Consider the following 20,558-nt stretch of genomic DNA (forward strand, 5'->3'; position numbering starts at 1 on the left):
GCATCTGACTTGCTGGCTATAGCCAGAGCCCACAATGCTACCCATGTGTGGCTGTAAGTGGATGCTTGGCTTGCATTTTCCTCTCTCTGTGGTTGATAGGTGGGTTGGTGGTATGCGAGGGGGATCTTCAGTGTTGGTAGCTTTATTCTCCTCTGCCATGACCCTAGGAAATGCCGCCATAGGATTTTATCTGTACCTAGCACCACAGACCATTCAGAGAGGCCCCGGCACCAAGAGATCTCACCAAGTGTTGACAGAGGATGAAATTCTTCAAGGTCCCTTGTTTTGGTCCCTTGGATTGTGTGCTATCTCTTCCTTATACATGCACACATATGTGTGACAGGATAATGTTTCAACAAGGATTTATAAAATGCCATAAATTGGAAAGTGGGAAAAGTAAAAACAAAGAGGGTGAAATATGGTCTATTAGGATATTAAACCTTAGTTAGGGATGTAAGTCAGTAAGGCTTGATCTCTTTCTTTTTTTTTTTAGCTGTTTTTTTTTTTTATTGTGAAAATACCGTACAGAGGGTTTACAATTACACGGGCAAGGTAATGAGTACATTTCTTATCAAGCATTGTTGCCTTCTCCTTGTTTCCCCTTCCCATCCCTTCCCATCCCTGCCCCCCTCCCCCAGGACAAAGTTGTAAAGTTCATTTTTCGACATAGCGACTTGTACATCTCATTGTTGCAATGGGTCCACCTGTATCCCTATTTAAACCATTTGTTTTTTTCCCTTCCCCTCCACAAATTATACCAACATCAAATACAGTGAAAGCAGGGGTTATACCGTGGGGGAGGGACATACAAAGCAACAAAAAAAAATTATCTTACACATATGTTAGAAACAATCACAAGAAAGAAAAACCATTTGAATCCTTATCTTGGGGTTCATTTCGCCTAACATCAACTTATCTGACCTTTTCTGCTTAAGACTTGATCTCTAGCCCTGAAAAACAAACTAACATAACTCATGATGACCCAGATGAGGTGTAAAAATTGAAGGAAGGTAGTGTCCCAGCCCTGCCTGAATCTTGACATTGCCAGAGACTCTCTGAGACAGGCAGGCTTGGGTGTGGGACAGAAAAACTAGCATCTCTGGAGTATGTCAGGCATTTGTAAAGCCCCCAGACAGTGTTAGCATGATAACCAGGTTGGCAACACAAATATGCTTTCTTGCAGGCACTAGGAGGGAAGGAACCTGGGAGTGCTCAGCTGTTAATGTCTTCCAGTTGAAAGTGACATGCTTGGGAAAGATAGAAACATTCTTGATTCAAGTTAAAGTGGGAGCTTTCTCTTGGACACCCATAACCAGGGGGTGGAGAGCATGTTCTGGTATCTGGTATGATGTACACCAGGGCTCTAGAAGGTGAGGTCTAGGCAGCCTGTGCTCTGCACATCTGACCTCCCCTACCTGAGAGCAAGACATCTGAGAGGAAAGCAGTGACTCCAAAGGGATCTCGAGATACATAAGAAGTTCATGCTGTCATGTCCACAAGCCCTTTTCTCTTTACTACATATTTAGCCCCTTCCTGGAAATGTTTTTAAATGACATCCTGTCTACCAATCTGAGATGATATAATAAAACTTGTTCACAATATGATTTAAAAAGTCAACATAACATCTAGGTGCAAAGAAAAACAAAAAACAATTTGTATGAAAAGTCTGTAATTCATCTGGGTGCTGGTAGCTTACACCTGTAGTCCTAGCTACTCAGGAGGCTGAGATCTGGGGATTGTGATTCAAAGCCAGCCTGGACAGAAAAGCCGTGAGACTCTTATCTCCAATCAACTACCAGAAAACTGGAAATGGAGCTGTGGCTCAAAGTGGTAGAGGGTTGGCCTTGGGTTAAAAAGGTCAGGAACAGATCCTTGAACTCAGGCAGTGAGTTCAAGCCCCATGACTGACAAAAACAATTGTAATTCAGATGTAAATGGTTGGTCTGAGCCATCTGGAACCTAGTAAGGGGGACAGTGGTTTGTGTAGATGGACTACAGGATGGCCTGTGTATCCTGGAACAGATGGGGCAGTGGCTGTACAAATACTGCTAAAGATGATTCACTCTTGCTATGGTCTAAATAGGAGTCAAAGGCAAATCGACTCTCAATTGTAACCATAGTTGCATTTCTAAAATATTTAGTATGTGTGGAAATATGTTATAATATGTATTTTTGTATGCATATATCAGTACTAGGGCTTGCTATTTTACTCAAGGCTGGAATTCTACTACTTGAGCCATACCTCCACTTCTGGCTTTTCTGCTGGTTAGTTGGAGAAAAGAATCTCTTAGAATTTTCTCCTTGGTCTGGCATTGAATTCTGATCCTCAGATCTCAGCTTCCTAAGTATCTCAGATTATAGGCATGTGCCATTAGTGCTCAGCCTATGATATGTATTCTATATAAATGTGGAATAGAAGTAGTGGCTGGCTTGCACATATTCTATATATATTTCCTTCTTTCATGAAGGTCTGTGGGATCTATGGTGGCCATTTTAGGCAAGGAATGAGTCTCTACTGAATAGAACTTCCTTGCCTTATTACCGGTGTCCAGAACCATGGCTTTCAGCACTCACTGGGTGCATGATCATCCAAAGTGCCCCTTCCCTATATTTTGTGAAATGCTCTCTTTGAGACCAGACCCTTCCCTGCTAAGAACTGCTCCCTTGCCTGTATGACTCGGTAGTAAGTGGTCAGAGCACTCGTGCAAACTTGGGACCTGAAGTAGCAGGGCACTTGTAGGTAGCATAGAAGCTAGTAATCTGGGATGCTACTTAGGGTATGTTATTAAAGATAAAAGTGACGGTGGAAATTGAGGTGATGAGTACCATGTACATGTGGTGGAGAGACAAAAGGGCTTAGAGGAGTGATAGAAATGGTCTGGGTCTTGATGGAGTGATCCTGGTACATGTCTTCACTTATGAAATTGCTCATGTAAGTTTTGTGCATTTCCCTCTATAAGTGTTTTGCTTCAGTAAAAAATTACAGTAGAAAATTCACTATGAGAATCCTTGTGGTAGATGCCTAGTCCTTTGGGAGTGTCTTTAGGTCTCAGCTTGAGATTTTCAGCTCTTCTCACCTCACTAGAAGAGTCTGGAATATCTTCTGACAGTAACCATGTCTCTTTCTGCCTTGTTTTCCCCTTTAGGCTTTTGCTTGCTCATTGTTTTTTTTTTTTCCTTTTCTTTTGTTCTGCTGTTGCTGGGGATTGAACTCAGTACCTCAGCATGCTCTTTTAGCTTGTTTTGCTCAAGGTTGGCACTTTAATACTTGAGACACACTTCTACTTCTGGCTTTTTTGCTGGATCATTGGAGATAGTCTCACAGATTTTTTTTTTCTTCTGAAGCTCACTTCAAATCACAATCTTCAGACCTCAGCCTCCTGAGTGTCTAAGATGATAGGGGTGAGCCACCAGTGCTTGGCTTGCTGATCATTTTGTAAAGCTGTTTCTCCAGGGGTGGCCATATGCATGCTCACTTTGGCTTTTGGAATGTCTGTATGTGATAGTACATGTTTCTAATCTCTGCAGAGAGGAAAGATGTGAGAGCATGATGTGATTTTCTGCAGGCTTCTCTGATGGTTTCCTCTTTTTTCTCCCCCATCTTGATGCTAGACTCCACCTGGGGGGTGATACTTGAGGTTGTGTTGCTCGTCTGTCTTAACTTATGGATATGACTTGGTGGGACCTCATGCTTCCATTTCTTATTGTTGGGATTTAATGGAGATGCTTGTGGGCACTTTCTTAGGAGAGTGCTTCTTAGATTTTACCACTTAAGATACTAGTTGAGAAATGAAAATCAAAGAATCAAGGTAGTACCCCTGAGTAGCTTATCTTATGGAATATTTCTCTGATGTCTGTCTTTCATCCTGGACCAATGTCTCTATTTCATTCTGGACTGATCTTGAAGATTTTTTCCCCCCTTCCTATCTGATAACATAGCCATGCTTGTTCTAGCACAAAAATAATAACTCCCCCTGAAACTTTTTGGGTAAAATGGATGCCCTGGTAGAATTAACTCTGGATTCTGTGGAAGTTTTGGGATTCTCCTTGGGAATAAACGGATTTTGATATATGAAGCATGCACTTGTGTAAGCATAGAATTCTAAAGTGCTTTCTATAAGCATGTGGTTTGTGGCTTTGTAAGTTCCTTTTAGCCTTATCTCTCAAACTGACATTTTTGGTTTTAAGATTAGGTTATGTATTTTTCTTTTGAGACAGGCTCTTACTATGTTATCCATCCTAAGACAGAACTTACTAGAATCTCCCACCTCAATTTCCCTGGTGAATATGACATCTCACTTGGCTTTGAGGACTGTTTACTAGCTGTTTGAATCCTTATAATGGATAACAGGAGAAGACCCCAGCAATAAACCCCATGCCCCATATTTCCACTGGTTTTGAATAGATCATATAGGTTATGATATATTTCATATGCTGAATTGTGCTTAACTCTTGCTTTTCCCAAGGAGTCGGCCATAGTCACTTTTTAGTTATGAATAAATTAGTTGGAGCCTAATTCTGTCTTTCTGCATGACATTAAATCTAACACATATATGCGAATCAATGATTAAACTGTATTAAATAATGGTGTACGTGTATTTATTAGGCAGCACATGAAAATGTTGGTATGAAGTGAAATTTTAAAAGTAGGTACTAAAGTCTGAATGTGTCCCCCAAAGTGAAGGGGTTGAAAACCTAATGCCCAATGCAATAGTGGTAAGGGGGTGCTAGTGGGATCTGATTGGGTCATGAAGGCTTTGCTCTCATGAATGGATTCATAATGATATATTCACGTGTCCTTGTAGTGAGTTCATTATTGCAGCTGTGAGGTTGTCATGAAAATGAGCCCAACCCTCTCCTGCTCGCTCAGTCTCATTTTCCTTTGCCTTTCTACCTTCTTCCATGGATGACAGAGCATAAGGGCCTTCACCAGATGCTGGCACCATGCCCTTAAACTTCTCAGCTTCCAGAAGCGTGAGCTACACAAATTTTTGTACATGACAGATTGCCTAGTTATAGAGGCAAAACAAGGGCTAAATATGGTTGAGACTTTCTTCTAAGTTTCAAATTTGGAGATTGGTTCCTTCAGGAAGGGAGTGGGGGTGGAGGACTATCTCTTGCAGATTACTCACTGTTTGGGTTTCTTTTAAAGTTTGGCTTAAATTCAAACTGAGAACTTCCCTTAAACTCAAGCTCTATACTTTGGAGGCCTCTATTCTTCAATCCAGCCAGCCATGTCTCTTACCATGGTCAACAATCTGAGAAGCTCAAGAGGATATGTTCATTTGGAAATTGGCTGATCAGTGCCTCCCTCTTGACCATGCTTCAAATACCTGAGACCCCCCTGGAGTTTACAGGCTCCAATTCAGAGCTACACCGGGCTCTTTCCTGGGTCATCCCAACATTGGTTCCACTGTCTGTGGGCCTGCCTGGTTTGTGGGCATCCAGGCAAGACTGTGTGGAAGAAGATGGCTTGGATATTGACTTTTGTGCATATTTAGGGTCTCATAAGATTCAAGAAGCAGGAAGAAGGTTGTGGAGAGAAAATAGGAGGTGGAATAGTTAGAATCAGCATGAGCCAATGGGACAGCTCTTGGCTCGTTCTCCTGTGTGTGGGCAGCCAATCCTGTGTTCAAACACTGAGTAGCAGGTCACAGAATGAGTTGTTCCCAGTGCCTAATGCCTCTGCTTCCTATCTCCCTGGATGATCCCATACATCAGTATGTCTGACATCACCCAGAGTGTCTGATGTGTGCCATACCATCTTCAAGTGGCTTATGTTCTGGCACGCAATGTTGACAATGTGGGGGATTTCCTCAGGAACAAGATGAAAATTCCCCGAGCTCGTGTAAAATCCTTCATTAAGATGAAAGTATTTAATAGATGCAATGTGGTTACAAGCTAGGAAAAAAAAGCCTTTTCCTCTGTGCTCGGCTCTGAGGCTTGGGGAAAATGCCTGGGTCCTTGGGACAACAGCCATCATTAGCTGTCACTTTTCCTGTGCCTGGATAGGTCAAGGAAGGATTTGTTGGGTAAAGTCAGGCCTTCCTGGAAAAGAGGACTTTTGTTGGTGGCCCATATGTTCATTGTCAATTCTGGTTCACATTGTCTAGTTTTGTAATTTAGCTCATGTTCAAGTTTCTCATCTGGAGTCTAGCAAAGTCTTACTATGCAATACCTAACACTGAGGACTTCTTTATAGAGAGTAGAAGTTTATCTAGCTCACAGTTCTGGAGGCTGGATCAGATCGTTGCATCTGTTGAAGCTTTGGGAGAAAACTACAAGAAGAGCCCCTGTTCTTCAAGGGCCCTTGACCCATTCCTGTGAGAATCAATCCAGCACTGTGAGCACAGCATTTATCTCTTCACACCACCAGAGTTCAACATGGGATTAGAGGGTTCTAACCCAAATCAAAACATAGAAGTAGGCAACTCTTTTATGCCTCTAAGGTGTCTATTCCATCTGCTACTCTAGCTATGTTTTAGGAAAAAGGTATTTCTAGATACAGCGTGGTTAGCCAAGTGTAATGGGACTGTATGGGCCACCCCTTCAACTGGTAGAACTTAAAGGTATGATTCTCATACAAAGCCTGGGCAGTGAACAAACAAGGCTACCAGACCAGGAAGTGACAAGCCCTAGATTTTTGGTCACCTGAAGTCCCAGCTGTCTACTCCTTGGGCTGATCATCAGTATTGGTGCATCACTGAGACTCACTTGGAGGCTGTGTGTGGAGAGGAAGTGGGCAAGTCCAAATGGTTCATACTTCATGTCCCTAGCAAAGAAAAAGGGCTATAGTATGCTTCGGCTTGCTGATTTATTAGGTGAGTTCATTCTTTTTCTTTTCTTCAGCATTTATTTTGTGCAAGGAAGGTCATCTTTAAAATAACAGAGTAGACTAAATCTGTGACTTTTTTGTGGGTATTTTGTAAAGGTTTATTTTTGGATTTTACTCTAAAGCCTCCTCAAAAATCACAATGGACATGGATCAATTGCCTCTGACTAAGGGAAGTTTCATTTGCTCAGGATTTCCTCTGGAATTAACAGGTCTCAGTCTGTAGCTTTATTCCTGTTGTTGTCTTTCTCCTCACACTCATCCCCACCCCTAACTGAACATGAACCTTCGTTGTACCTTTTAAGTTAGACTCTGCTTTGTCTGGTGTGAGTCCTGGTTATCTCTAGACCCCAATGATTTTCTTTTGTATTCCTGTTCTCCATCCTATATGCCCATATTTAGCACCTGTCTGTTTTCCTTGCTTCCTATAATTCTGAGCAAAGTGTTCATGCTTGTGTGTATAACGCAAAGATGATGGATGGGTGAGTGGATGTATTCCTTCTCCCCGCCCCCTCCTTTCTCTCTTGATTATAATCTTTCTAACTGGGGTGTTGTCTTGATTTGCATTTCTTTTATGGATAGAGAAGTTGAGCATTTCTTCATGTGTCTATTGGCCATTCTTATTTCCTCTTCAGAGAAGTCTCTCTTTAAGTCTTTGGCCCACTTATTAATTGGGTGGTTCTTTCTTTTTTAAAAAAGATGTGGGGCTTGAACTCCAGGCCTGGGAGCTGTCCTTGAGCTCTTCAGCTCAAGGCTAGTGCCCTACCATTTGAGCCTGAGCCCACTTCTGGCTTTTTCTGCTTATGTGGTGTTGAGGAATCGAACCCAGGGCCTCATGCATGCAAGGCAAGCACTCTACCACTGAGCTACCTTTCCAGCCCCTCGGGTGGTTATTTCTTTGAGAATTTGTTGTTGGGGGATTTAGTTTTTTGAGTTCTAAGTATATTTTAGTTATGAGACCCTTGTTCATTGTATGGCTAGTGAAGATCTTCTCCCAATCCATGGGCTTTCTATTGATCTTACTTGCTGTCCTTTGCCATGCAGAAATTCTGCAATTCATGCAATCCCATTTGTCCAGCCTTTCTTTTATTTGTTGTGTTTCTGGGTCTCTATTAAGAAAATTTTGGCCTGTGCCAAGGAGACCTAGGGTTTCTCTTATTCTTTCCTGTAATATTTTCAGGGTGTCTGCTTTTATTTTGCCCTCTCCCATATTCTGTTTTTTTTTTGGGGGGGGTCCGGTCGTGGGGCCTGAACTCTGGGCCTGGGCGCTATCCCTCAGCTCTTCAGCTCAAGGTTAGCGCTCTACCACTTGAACAACAGTGGCACTTCCGGCTTTTTTCTTTTTGCTTATGTGGTGCTGAGGAATTGAACCCAGGGCCTCATGCTTGCAAGCGCTTTACCACTGAGCCACCTTCCCAGCCCCTTTCCCATATTCTTAGTGAGAAGTTCCTCATCCTACACAGATTGCACAGTGAGTGCAATACTATGTTCATTTTCAACATAGTGTCTTGTACATCTCATTGTTGCAATGGGTCCACCTGTATCCCTATTTAAACAATTTGTTTTTTTTCCTTTCCCCTCCCCAAATTATACCAACATCAAATATAGTACTGTTGTTTTTAATGTATTTATAATGTACCATCTGATTTTTTTTGTTTCTTTCATATGTTCCTCCTGCATGGCATAAACCCCTGTTTTCACTGTATTTGATGTTGGTGCCCTGCATCTTGTATATACATTTTTCTAATTTGGAGAGGGGAAGGGAAATAACAAAATGATGAAATAAGGATACAGGTTGACCCATTGTAACAATGAGATGCACAAGACACTATGTTGAAAATGAACATGGGGGGAGGGAGGGAGGAGTTGGGGATTTGGGGAGGGAAAGGATGTCAGGAGAAAAACAAAGGAGGAGGTAACAGTGCTGGATAGGAAATGTACTCATTACCCTACTCATATAACTGTAACCCCTCTGTACAGTATTTTTACAATAAAAATATATGTGGAAAAAGATAATAAAATATTAAAAATACAAAACAAAAAGAATATGGGAGAGGGGAGGTTAGCCTGCTTTCTGACCAGTCACCCTGGGGAAAACTCAGCATTGCTGGAGCTGAAGTGTGATTTACTTGTGCATTTGTGACTTGTCTCTCCTGCCTGTGAAGGATGGAGATACTGAGATTAGAGATTAGGATAGCTCAAACCTGTCTCCGGAATAGTACAGAGAAAATTACAGAGAAGCATGTTGGAGGGAAATTGGCACAAATGCTTACAGACAGGAGCCAGGACCAGAACCTGGGAAGGAATGGACCAAGATGGCAGCTGACTTCCATCCCAGAAGTCAAGAGGGAGGGGGGTGGCTCAGGTGTTGTAGCGTGATGGTGAGTGAAGGCTCCACGGCCTGGAATCCAGGAGGGCTGGTGGTTTGGGCAGCAGATTTCAGAGGAACAGTAAACAGAAAAGGAAGATCCGGGTGTGGTTTGGTGATGATGACAAGTAGAGATTGTGAATGTAAACAGTTTTTAAAGGAAGTTTCTGGAGTGAAAAAGAAAAGGAAATGTGAAACAGTGGGGAATAGAGAATCAACAATTTTCCTGGGGGCTGGGAAGGTGGCTCACGCGGTAGAGTGCTTGCTTACCTTGCATGCATGAGGCCCTGGGTTCGATTCCTCAGTACCATATAAGCATAAATAGCCAGAAGTGGCACTGTGGTTCAAGCCCTGGAGTGCTAGCCATGAGCTGAAGAGCTGAGGGACAGGGCCCAGGCCCAGAGTTCAGGCCCCATGACTGACAAAAAGAAACAAACAAAAAAATCCCAAAAAAGACAAAAACAAAAACAAAAAACAGTTTTCCTGGACCTTCTAGGACCTGGTCCTTCCTAGACCTCTTGTACATCTCTTCCCTCCTCTATTCCTCTGTTTCTTGGTGGCACTGTCTCTCTACAATTTACATCAGCTGCAGCCATTTCTGAAGCCTGTCCTGGAGACAGGCTTAGGACAGGAAGGCCTGGGATTCTACTCTGATTTTGTGCTGTGCTATAAGCCATATGCCTTTGATAGCTTGATGTGGTGCTGTGTCCTATTGTTTCAGTGTAAAGCGCATGGTAATTTGAGATTTAGTGTGTTTAGTCTAAGCAACATGCTTAGCATTGAGTTGGTTAGAGTGTTTTATTGAGAGTGTAATGAAAGGCTTATGTTTAGGCCTGTCAAGCCTTTTGTGTTACCAAGACCATGACTCAGACATGAAAAATTAGATTCCAAAATATTAAAAATCTTCCAAAACAAGTAATGGATGATGAGGTCTCTATAAGACACAGTGGTATGAGAAACACAGTCAGCTATGTACCAAAAAACTAAGCGAGAGTATAAGGCCCTCAGTTCAAGATTTGAAAAATGAAGATGTGGTAGTACCTTATTTCTGATTCTCATGTGCTCCAAGCTGTGATCTTCCTTGATAGTTTGAATCATCTCTGTGTCTGGCAAATGTCAGATAAATATGTTTAATCCAAATTAGTCTATGGTGGTCAAACTCTGCATTCTATACTCCTATGACTTGGGTTTCTAAAAGTGTCCTGCCCCGAAGGACTGCAGGACATCCATCTTTTAAACAACCAACTCATTTTTATGAGTATACAAAAACCTTCGTGTCCTTTCTTGGGGGTCTTAGAGATTGTGGGTGACCCCAGAGCTCTTCATTTATTCAGCCCTTTGTTGTTCTTCCTTCCCCAGGTAAACACACCCCCTAAATATGGTGAATCATTCCTGAGAAGCAGAGCCACTTCCTACAGGTCAAGACCTTCTCCAAGGTAACAGTGTTTTCCTGGCCTTTCCCCATTAATAAGTGAGGCCTTCCACCCTCAGCTTTAGATGCCTCTGTTATCTCTATGACAGTATTCAAGAAGTACTTCATATTTGCTGGCAATTTTTTTCTTTGGGGAAGCTCTGAAGCCTTATCAGGTTTTTATTTATTCATTTTGGTAGGACTGGAGTTTGAATTCAGGGCCTTGTACACGTTCATCCTGCTTGCTCGTCAGCTAGCACTCTATCACCTAGCACTTGAGTCATGCCTCCATACCTGCTTTTTCCTGGTTATGTAGGTGACAGAGTCCAGCAGACTTTTCTGCCTGGCTCATGTCAAATGTCTGTTTTCTAGATCTCAATGTCCTGAGTACACAGGATTACATGCATGAGGTGTGGGTGCTCTGATGGATTTCTTCTTATTTTTGCTTTTTGATTTACACACAATATTTGTACATATTTATGGGGTCCTTTGTAGCAATAGGACAGGATTATGCAGCAGTGAATTAGAGGACATGATGTTGAGTGAAATGACCAGTATAAGACATATGTCACATGAGCTCATTCATAATCGGAAACTCAAAACATGGATCTCTGAGAAGTGTAGGAATGTGGCTCCTAGATGCTAGGAAGGGAACTGGGGAGAAGATACAAGGAGGCGTTATCAGATACTTTGGGGGGCTGATGGTACTGGGGTATAAATTCAGGACCTCACACTTGCTATGCCAGTGTTCTACCACTTGAGCCACACCTCTAGTTCTTTTTCTTTTTTTTTTTGGGGGTCCGGTCGTGGGGCCTGAACTCTGGGCCTGGGCGCTGTCCCTCAGCTCTTCAGCTCAAGGCTAGCGCTCTACCACTTGAGCCACAGTGTCACTTCCGGCTTTTTTCTTTTTTCTTATGTGGTGCTGAGGAATCGAACCCAGGGCCTCATGCATGCAAGGCAAGTGCTCTGCCACTGAGCCACCTTCCCAGCCCCACACCTCTAGTTCTGTAATGGCTGGTTATTTTTGAGATTGCATCTCTTTTGTGAACTTGTTTTTGCCAGCACTAGTCTTAGAACTCCACTCTTCTGTTCTAAGCCTCCCAAGTAGCTAGGATCATGGACATGATCCCCAGCGTCCAGCCATCAGATTTCCTGACATCGCTAGAGTTATGTTCACCCGCGTTCCCAGGTTATCTGAGGAGTGCTGTAGCTGTAACTGTGAGGTGACAGCTCCCAGAGGGGTTGGAGCTGTCCTCCACTCATCCCAATCTTACTGTCCATTTCCACTGTTTGGTCTCACATTCAAACTGTGGATTTCTGCACAAGACTGCTGCTCCCAGCCCAGGACACCTGGGCCCTGTGGTAGGTAGTAGGTGACACCTTCTGATCATCCCTAAGCTGTCCTAGCCTGATCCTGCCTGACCCTGACCCCCATTAGAGAATTAGGTTGAGAGTCACTCTTCTTTGCCCCATATGGGTTTAGTTTTTTTTCCTGCTCACTGGACCAACCCTTGTCCTTCTCATCCATTCCTCCATGGCAATCTGCCTCCCCTCTCATCTCCAGTTAATATTCCACACAGGTGTCAAAACTCTCTATAAAAGAAAAGCCAGGCCCCAGTGACTCATGCCTGCAATCCTAGCTATTCACAAGGCTGAGATTCTCCCTGTGGATGCTTCTTGTCACAGTTTAACTCTCAACATGACCACTTCTCCTATAGCCAGTGAACTCCTTAAGCCAGGCCTGTGGCCATTACTTCCATTTACACTCCCAAGGCCTACACTAGACATTGAATATACAGTTGTTCAGTGAGGCAGTAAGCGAATACAAAAATAAATGTTTAACTGATATTATTTAACCAGAATTTCTACTTGTCTTTCTACTTGTCTGAGTGATTGATACTAACCAGCACGAAAGAGAGGCACTGTTTTAAGTCTAATGAATGAGTCAGCTCATCTATACTCACAGCAACAGTTAATGCCAGTCAATGCATGCGACCCATTTGGCCACATGGGAAACGGAGAAATAAAAACTGAACTTTACCTAACATGCTACTTGTGTGTAGGTACTTTTTTGTGCCAATACTGGGACTTGAATTCAAGGCTTCATGTCGCATAGCTTTTTCACTCAAGATTGGTACTCTACTATTTAAGCCACACTTCCCCTTACAACATACTGGTTAATTGGAGATAAAAGTCTCATAAATTTTCTGCTTTGAATGATAATCCTTAGAGGTCGGCCTCCTGAGTAGTTAGGATTACAGGCATGAACCACTAGCACTTAGCTATAGAAACTTTCTGATTTGTGCAACCTGTCCGCTACTGGGACTGCAAAGTCTGGCTTGGCTCCATTTTAGAATTTTTTTTTTTTTTTTTGGTCTGGTTGTGGGGCCTGAACTCTGGGCCTGGGCGCTGTCCCTCAGCTCTTCAGCTCAAGGCTAGCACTCTACCACTTGAGCCACAGCACCACTTCCGGCTTTTTTCTTTTTTGCTTATGTGGTACTGAGGAATTGAACCCAGGGCCTCATGCATGCAAGGCAAGCGCTCTACCACTGAGCCACCTTCCCAGCCCCATCTTAGAATTTTTGTGTCATTGAAGGGATCAGGAAGTTTTGCTTGCTTGCTTCCTTCTTTCCTCCCAGAGGTGGATATTGAGGCAAGATTTTGCTTAGATGGTATCAAACACATGGTCCTCTTGGCAACATGCTAGGTTTATATTGAAATATATTATTTTGATCGTATGGCCTTTTTTTTCCCAAGTAAGGTCCTAATTTCTGAAATAGCTTTGAACCTGAGTAGCTAGGATTATAGGTTCTAACCACTAGTGCCAGCCTGTGTTGATTTTTATTGCAAACACATTAGGTTTAGTTTTGAGTGCATTTTTTTCATTTCATTTTTTTTAATTGTGAGAATACCATACAGAGGGGTTACAATTACATGGGCAAGGTAATGAGTACATTTCTTATCAAGCATTGTAGCCTCCTCCTTTGTTTCCCCTTCCCATCCCATCCCTTCCCATCCCCCCCCCCCCCAGAGTTGTAAAGTTCATTTTTTTCTTTTTTTTCCTTCACATCCCTTCACAGCCTCCTCCCCCTGCCCCCCCACCCAATCCTCCCCCACCCCCCCACCAACATTGTAAAGTTCGTTTTCGACATGACAACTTGTACTTCTCATTGTTGCAACAGGTCCACCTGTATCCTTAAACGACTTGTTTTTTCCCCATCTCCTCCACAAATTATACCGACATCAAATATAGTGAAAACAGGGGTTATATTGCGGGGGAGGGACATACAAAGCAACAAAGAAATAATCTTATAAATGCATTAGAAACAAATGCATGAAAGAAAAAAACATTAAAATACATATCTAAGGGTTCATTTTCCTAACATCACATTATCTGACCTTTTCTGCTTGACTCATACATATACTAGATATTGCAAATAAGGGAAACCATGGGACCTATGTTTCTTTGGGCTTGGCTTACTTCACTTAATATAATTTTTTCCAAGTCTTTCCATTTCCTAACAAATGGGGCAATGTCATTCTTTCTGATGGAGGCATAGAATTCCATTGTGTATATATACCACATTTTCTTGATCCATTCATCTACTGAGGGGCATCTGGGTTGGTTCCATATCTTAGCTATGGTAAATAATGCTGCAATAAACATAGTTGTGCTGGTAGCTTTAGTGTGGTCTTGTTTGTAAACATTTGGGTAAATGCCCAAAAGTGGGATTGCTGGGTCATAGGGGAGCTCTATGTGGAGTCTTTTGAAGAACCTCCATACTGCTTTCCAAAGTGGTTGAACAAGTTTACACTCCCACCAACAATGAAGTAAGGTTGTAAAGTTCATTTTTTGACTTGTACATCTCATTGTTGCAATGGGTCCACCTGTATCCCTATTTAAATGATTTATTTTTTTCCCTTCTCCTCCACAAATTACACCAACATCAAATACAGTGAAAGCAGGGGTTATACTGTAGGGGAGGGACATACAAAGCAACAAAGAAATCATCTTATAAATATGTTAGAAACAAAACCCAGATGCCCCTCAGTAGATGAATGGATGAAGAAAATGTGGCATATATACACAATGGAATTCTATGCCTCCATCAGAAAAAATGACATTGCCCCATTTGTTAGGAAATGGAAAGACTTGGAAAAAAATCATATTAAATGAAGTAAGCCAGGTCCAAAGAAACATAGGTCCCATGGTTTCCCTTATTTGCAATAACTAATATATGTCTGAGACAAGCAGAAACAGTCAGATAAGTTGATGTTAGGCAAAATGAACCCCAAGATAAGGACTCAAATGTTTTTTCTTTCTTTTTCATTAAAAAAAATTGTTATTATAAAGGTGATGTACAGAGGGTTACCATTTCATAAATAAGGTAATGAATACATTTCTTTTTGCCACCCTTTTCTTTGTTTTTGCCTAGTTTTTCTCTCCTATCCCAGCTCACAAGTTGTATAGTTCAATTTCAACGTAGTGTCTACTGAGAACCACTGCTGCATTTGTTCACACTTTGTCCTCCATTGCTATGCCTCCCTTCCACCTCCAAATTGAGTGCATTATTTACCTTCTTTCCCTCTGATGTCCAGGCTCCCTTATGTCATATAACTGGGTAACAGCCCTTTCCCAGTTCAGTACTGATTCTGCCTCTGGGACCTGGACACAGATGTGGAATCAGAAAGATCTTAGAGGAAATAGCTACTTCCACTGCTGATTTTTTTTTCCAGAGTAGTTTTGGGGCAGAAGTAAAACCTGTTACCTGTGATTTTTTTTTAAACCATTAAAACAGGAAGTGTTTTGAGACCACTTGCCCCAGTGCTCACCTGTGCAGATGAACAAATTGAGACCCATGGAGGAGACATGTCCAAGATCACACTGCCTGGTGGTGGACACTATCAGCCACAGCCACACAATGATTAAGGCTCATGTGTCTACAATTAATTCAGAATTATACCTTGACATACATTCTATAAAAGCCTGTCTGGCATCTTCCCTTTCTTCTGACCTAGTAACCAAACAAGCCCAATCTTGTACCTAAGTGAACTGACAGCCAGGAGTGTTCATCTGATTTATTTCCTCATGTGAGTTGTTGATCACCCCAGGTGAGTGGCCAGGCAATCTGGAAGCATTTCACCTTTTTCTTTCCTTCCTGTTAGAAAGACTTGAAACACATCTTCATGCATCAGAGAAAGAGCAATTAGCCAGGCTACAGGTTCCAATGACTTCTCTCATATTTAATAATCTAAATAGAGTTTAAGGTAGGTACTAATGATACTACTAGCTTAGAGTGATTTGGGGGATGGCCAATTTATGTGAATCAAGTGTCAGATTTATAGGATATTTAAGGAATGTGGTTTTTCTTGAAGACTTGAGGCAGGCTTAGGCATAAAGTGAGGAATATGAATGGGTGTATCTGACAAGCTCAGAAAATCTCCTCCCCTGCTCTAGTGTTTGTTTTAAAAAATGTAACATTTTTATGCCTTTTAATATAATTTCTTAAATAGAACATCTTCACTCTGGAAAAGTTAAGAAACCATGGAACATTCCCCAATATAATAAAGGTATACATAATATGGTATAGAATGAGACAAGGATGTCCACTGTCTCCACTCCTCATATATATATAGTACTGGAATGCCTAGCCAGAATAAGGCAAGAGACAAACAAATAAGGGATACAAATAGAGAAAGAAGAACTAAAACTCTCCTTCTTTGCAGATGACATGATCCTTTATTTAAAGAACCCAATAGACTTCTCTCCCAAGTTACTTGTGGTGATCCAAAACTTTGGCAAAGTAGTAGGATATAATTAATGGCTTTTCTGTGTCCCAGCAATGATAAGAGTGAGGCTGAAATCAAGAAAGCAACTCCTTTTGTAATATACTAAAAAATACCTAGTTATTAACTTAACCAAAGAAGGACCTCTATCATGGAAACTAAAAATCTGAAAAAGGAAATTAAAGCAGACTTAAGGAAGTGGAAAACCCTCCCATGCTCCTGGATTAGGAGGATTAACATTGTGAAAATGGCAATACTGAAAAAGGCTAGCTACAAATTCAATGCAATACCCATGAATATCTCAACAACATTCTTTAATGAAATAGAAGAAACAATCGAAAAATTCACGTGGAATAATAGAAGACCCCAAATAGCATAAACAGGCCTTAGAAGGAAGAACAGTTCTGGAGGGAATATCAATACCAAACTTCAAACTCTATTATAAAGCTGTTGTTTTAAAAACAGCTTGGTACTGGCACAGGAACAGGCCTGAGACCAATGGAACAGAGTAATTGAAGACCCAGAAACGAACCTACAGGCCTATGGATACCTAATCTTTGATGAGGGACCCAAAAACACAGGATAGAAGAAAGACAGCCTGTTCAACACTAGCAGAATTGGCTATACATGTGTTGACAACTGAAGTAGATCCTTATATATCACCCTGTACCAGAATCAATTCCAAATGGATCAAAGACCTCAATGTAAGACCAGATACTCTGAAAATATTATAGGAAGGGATAGGGGAAACTCTAGGGCTCCTTGGCACAGGTTAAAACTTTGTAAATTAAGATCCAAAAACACAACAAATCAAAGAAAGGCTGGATAAATCAGATTACATTTAACTGCAGAGTTTCTGCAAGTCAAAAGACATAGCTAGCAAGATAAATAGAAAGCCCACAGATTGGGAGAAGAATAGTAGCTATGTACCAGACAAGGGCTTCATATCTAAAATATTTTTAAAGTTCAAAAACAAATCCTTGAAGAAACAATTCTAATGTGGGCCAATGTCTTAAAGAGAAACTTGTTCATAGAAGAAATAAGAATGGCCAAGAATCACATGAAGAAATGTTTAACAATTTTGGCCATAAAAGAAATGAAAATCAAAGCAACGTTGAGACTACACCTCAGTTAGAATGGCTATTATCAAGAAAACTGATAATAACAGTTGCTTTGGTGGGGAAGTGGCCAAAAGAAAATGCTACTACACTGTTAGTGAGAATGTAAACTTGTTCAACCACTCTGGAAAGCAATATGAAGTTTCCTCAAAAGACTTAAACATAGAGTTCCCCTATGACCCAGCAATCCTATTCTTGGGAATTTCCCCAAATGATCACAAACAAGGCCACAGCAAAGCTACCAGTGTAACCATGTTTATTGCAGCATTTTTTTTTAACCCTAGCTAAGATATGGAATCAACCCAGTAGACGAATGGATCAGGAAAATCTGGTATATATACACAATGGAATTCTGTGCTTCCATCAGAAAGAATGACCTTGTCTTATTCATAAGGAAATGGAATGATTGGGAAAAAAATTATATTAAGTGAAGTAAGCTAGACCCAAAGAAACATATGATGCATGGTTTCCCTCATTTGTAATAACTAGAATATGTTTAGGATATTCTTAGCAAAAGATCACAATAGCTCAATAGCCATGTGCCTATGACCATATAAAATGAAGCTTATCGAAATGAACTCCAAGAAATGGAAGCAAGAGGTTTTTGTAGTGCACTGTTTGCAATTACTTCTTTTCTCTTTCTTTCTTTTCCCTTTGGTTTATTCCCTGTTGTCACTTTTTTTGTTTCTTTTCTTTTTTTTTGGTCGATCATGGGGCTTGAACTCTGGGCTTGGGCACTGTCCTTGTGCTCTTCAGCTCAAGGCGAGCACTCTACTGCTTGAACCACAGCGCCACTTCTGGTTTTCTAGTGGTTTATTGGAGAAAGAGTCTTTTGGACTTTCCTGCCTGGGCTGGCTTTGAACGGTGATCCTCAGATCTGAGCCTCCTGAGTGGCTAGGATTACAGGCATGAGCCACCGGCACCCGCGCTTTTTAAAATTTCTGTACGCTTTCTCGTGCATATAATTTTAAATGATTTGAGGAAGGGAAGGGGAATCACAAAAATGGTGGGACAAGGGTGAACCAATGCATCAGTGATACTAGACACAATGTGGAAATGAACTTTACCACTTGGGGGAGGGGTGTTGGGGGAGGGAAGTGGAAATGAGGGAGCAGATAACACTGTTCCAAAAAATGTACTCACTATCATTCTTATGTAACTAACCTCTCTGTACATCATCTTTACAATAAAATAATAGAAAAATAAATAAAAATAGAACATCTTCCCAACTAGTTTTCAAATGATCATGTGAATCTGAAGATTAACTAAGACAACAGTCTTAGTTAAAATATTTTGTTGGCATATACTTACAGCTACAGATAAGAAAATAATCAAATTTAATTTGTGAAAATTAAGAAGCAGACTTTGAGCAAAGAATGATGTGGCTGACTGATGGTGGTTCACACCTGTTATACTAGTTATTATTCAGGAAGACACACACACACACACACACACACACACACACACACATACACACACACACAAACAAGTTTGCTCTGGTTGTCTATTGGGTCCAATAGCCCCGACGTTGAGTGGAAAGTATAACTATTTCTTTTGTTCATTGAGTTGATTCATTCCATGGGACTTTCCTAAGGGCTTCTAGAGTTCAAGTTCAGTACTAGATGCTCTGAGGACAGAGATAAGAAAGCCTTGGTTTCAATCCTCTGAGGTTTCCTGTCCTGGGGTCAGTGTAGGACAGTTCTTAGGGCCATGGTAGGCATACAGTTTGCTAGGAGACCCAGAGGAGAAAGCTAGGCTCAGGGAATGGAAGTCCCTGGGTAAGGGCTGATGGAAAGCTGGGGACTGAGACCTGATAGAGTATGACAGAAGCAGGTGAAAGATGGAGGGAATGAGACTGAGGTTGGAGCACATGGGGAAGTGAGGGCTGAACTCTGGCGTGCTCTGGGCAGGAGAGTGTCTAGAGAGGTAAGCCAGGGCCTAGCACAAAGGCCCCACATACTGTTCTAGAGAGCTGGGCCTTCTCCTGCTCAAAAAACACTTTTTTGAGCAGTTTATTTGATGAATACCAGCTTTCTAGATGAATTAGAAGACATATATCCATAGGTGTTGGGGGGGATTGATAAGGAACCTGTTGCTGTCATGAGTCCATGCAAGAGCCTGAGATACGTTGAGCTGTGATGTACCAGCCATGGCTGGGACTGAATGGGGTTTGGTGATCTAAGGAAACAGACTGCTTAGGTCTGGGGAGACAGAGGCCAGAGGTGGTGGAGCCCTCAGGATGCTAGGTCTTTATTTCTTTTGGATCACATCTAGTAGCTTTAGAAATAGCCTATACCTGTCATTAAGGGTGTGTGTGGGGGAACACCTAGGGGTTACGAATGCGTTTAGTGGGGCAAGAGAGAGTCTAGCTTTTTGCAGCCTATTAAAGGTCAGGTGCTTACAGGCCGTGAGTGAATTTGTGCAAAAGCACAATATAAGAGCTATAAGACTGGAACTTACTGCGTGTCACTGTAAGATCCCCAAAGAGGAAGGTTCAGAGACATAAAAAAGCAACAATGTACATTAACTTCATTTAGGTATGAGATGTTTAGAAAGGCAAGCAAAATAAAAGCAGTTTTTTTCTCTTTTGTGTTTGCTACTACTGTAGTGACTTCATTTTGTAGATAAGGAAGTGGGTGAGTTCTCCTTCTGGAATTGGTATTTTAGGCAAGTGCCTGATCTGGTTACGCTCCATGCCTGTCATATATGTGTCATTTAAGTAATTATCAGGACCTCTTTAATATGTAGCCCAGTCACCAACCATTATATGTTGGTGTGACCTTCAAAACCAGCACAGGGGAGAACACTGGAGTTTTTTTTTTTTTCTGATTTCCATTGTGAAAAGAGTCATACACGTTCATTATAGAACTTTTGGGGAAGTAAAAAAAAAACAGAGAAGGGAAAATACATAAGCATCAACCTAATTTTAAGATATTAAACATTTTTAAAAGTCAATCTTGACACATCCCTCTAATATAATTACATTATATTGTACAGGCAATTTAATATCTCCCACTATAAAATGAAGGCATGGCTTCGTAG

The 20,558-nt window shown here is 41.5% G+C and overlaps 1 protein-coding gene across 2 annotated transcripts in view; it reads left to right on the top strand.

Moving 5' to 3' along the window:
• The window catches only part of Il1r1 (interleukin 1 receptor type 1), an 84,561-nt gene that overhangs the window by 36,743 nt on the left and 27,260 nt on the right, over positions 1 to 20,558 (top strand). For both annotated transcript variants that reach the window (XM_042695451.1, XM_042695450.1), the window contains exon 2: positions 10,560 to 10,636. The gene's annotated coding sequence lies outside the window, so the exon portion shown is untranslated. The remainder of the gene's footprint in view (positions 1 to 10,559; positions 10,637 to 20,558) is intronic.

This window comes from Dipodomys spectabilis, unplaced genomic scaffold (assembly GCF_019054845.1).
Source record: "Dipodomys spectabilis isolate Male_0828 unplaced genomic scaffold, ASM1905484v1 ptg000187l, whole genome shotgun sequence".
NCBI classification, from domain to species: Eukaryota; Metazoa; Chordata; class Mammalia; order Rodentia; family Heteromyidae; genus Dipodomys; species Dipodomys spectabilis.